Below are 2,500 nucleotides of genomic sequence, written 5' to 3'. Positions count from 1 at the left end.
TTGAAAATTTCACAATTTTGTGAAAACTTCCACAAAATGAGGTTCTAGTATGTTAGAGGGCATCCCAGGAGGGCTCCAAAAGTGTGGGTAAAATATATATCCCACAGGGGGAAAATTGAAAAAAAGTTGAAAAAAAAAATTTTTGGGGACTTAGAAAATTTTTCAACTTGTGTCAGACTTCCAGAGAGGGGAGCATGTCAGTGCGCGCATCCGATTTCAGTTCCAGAGCGATTCGCGCGATGAGTCCTTGATACTTAGTCGTTTTTGCAAAATTTCTGACTTTTTGGAAAATTTCACAATTTTGTGAAAACTTCCACAAAATGAGGTTCTAGTATGTTAGAGGGCATCCCAGGAGGGCTCCAAAAGTGTGGGTAAAATATATATCCCACAGGGGGAAAATTGAAAAAAAGTTGAAAAAAAAAATTTTTGGGGACTTAGAAAATTTTTCAACTTTTGTCAGACTTCCAGACAGGGGAGCGTGTCAGTGCGCGCATCCGATTTCAGTTCCAGAGCGATTCGCGCGATGAGTCCTTGATACTTAGTCGTTTTTGGCAAAATTTCTGACTTTTTGAAAATTTCACAATTTTGTGAAAACTTCCACAAAATGAGGTTCTAGTATGTTAGAGGGCATCCCAGGAGGGCTCCAAAAGTGTGGGTAAAATATATATCCCACAGGGGAAAATTGAAAAAAAGTTGAAAAAAAAAATTTTTGGGGACTTAGAAAATTTTCACACATGTGTCAGACTTCCAGAGAGGGGAGCATGTCAGTGCGCGCATCCGATTTCAGTTCCAGAGCGATTCGCGCGATGAGTCCTTGATACTTAGTCGTTTTTGCAAAATTTCTGACTTTTTGGAAAATTTCACAATTTTGTGAAAACTTCCACAAAATGAGGTTCTAGTATGTTAGAGGGCATCCCAGGAGGGCTCCAAAAGTGTGGGTAAAATATATATCCCACAGGGGGAAAATTGAAAAAAAGTTGAAAAAAAAAATTTTTGGGGACTTAGAAAATTTTTCAACTTTTGTCAGACTTCCAGACAGGGGAGCGTGTCAGTGCGCGCATCCGATTTCAGTTCCAGAGCGATTCGCGCGATGAGTCCTTGATACTTAGTCGTTTTTGCAAAATTTCTGACTTTTTGGAAAATTTCACAATTTTGTGAAAACTTCCACAAAATGAGGTTCTAGTATGTTAGAGGGCATCCCAGGAGGGCTCCAAAAGTGTGGGTAAAATATATATCCCACAGGGGGAAAATTGAAAAAAAGTTGAAAAAAAAAATTTTTGGGGACTTAGAAAATTTTCACACATGTGTCAGACTTCCAGAGAGGGGAGCATGTCAGTGCGCGCATCCGATTTCAGTTCCAGAGCGATTCGCGCGATGAGTCCTTGATACTTAGTCGTTTTTTGCAAAATTTCTGACTTTTTGGAAAATTTCACAATTTTGTGAAAACTTCCACAAAATGAGGTTCTAGTATGTTAGAGGGCATCCCAGGAGGGCTCCAAAAGTGTGGTGTAAAATATATATCCCACAGGGGGAAAATTGAAAAAAAGTTGAAAAAAAAATTTTTGGGGACTTAGAAATTTTTCAACTTTGTGTCAGACTTCCAGACAGGGCTGCGTGTCAGTGCGCGCATCCGATTTCAGTTCCAGAGCGATTCGCGCATGAAGTCCTTGATACTTAGTCGTTTTTGCAAAATTTCTGACTTTTTGGAAAATTTCACAATTTTGTGAAAACTTCCACAAAATGAGGTTCTAGTATGTTAGAGGGCATCCCAGGAGGGCTCCAAAAGTGTGGGTAAAATATATATCCCACAGGGGGAAATTGAAAAAAAGTTGAAAAAAAAATTTTTGGGACTTAGAAAATTTTTCAACTTTTGTCAGACTTCCAGACAGGGGAGCATGTCAGTGCGCGCATCCGATTTCAGTTCCAGAGCGATTCGCGCGATGAGTCCTTGATACTTAGTCGTTTTTGCAAAATTTCTGACTTTTTGGAAAATTTCACAATTTTGTGAAAACTTCCACAAAATGAGGTTCTAGTATGTTAGAGGGCATCCCAGGAGGGCTCCAAAAGTGTGGGTAAAATATATATCCCACAGGGGGAAAATTGAAAAAAAGTTGAAAAAAAAAATTTTTTGGGGACTTAGAAAATTTTTCAACTTTTGTCAGACTTCCAGACAGGGGGAGCGTGTCAGTGGCGCGCATCCGATTTCAGTTCCAGAGCGATTCGCGCGATGAGTCCTTGATACATAGTCGTTTTTGGCAAAATTTCTGACTTTTTGAAAATTTCACAATTTTGTGAAAACTTCCCAAAATGAGGTTCTAGTATGTTAGGGGCAACCCAGGAGGGCTCCAAAAGTGTGGGTAAAATTTATATCCCACAGGGGGAAAATTGAAAAAAAGTTGAAAAAAAAAATTTTTGGGGACTTAGAAAAATTGCTCTCACACATGTGTCAGACTTCCAGAGAGGGGGGCATGTCAGTGCGCGCATCCGATTTCAGTTCCAG

The sequence above is a fragment of the Phyllobates terribilis genome, unplaced genomic scaffold, assembly GCF_046119375.1.
Source record: "Phyllobates terribilis strain yellow unplaced genomic scaffold, ASM4611937v1 Scaffold_8729__1_contigs__length_27014, whole genome shotgun sequence".
Lineage (NCBI taxonomy): Eukaryota > Metazoa > Chordata > Amphibia > Anura > Dendrobatidae > Phyllobates > Phyllobates terribilis.
Note: the sequence above shows the minus strand (reverse complement) of the source record.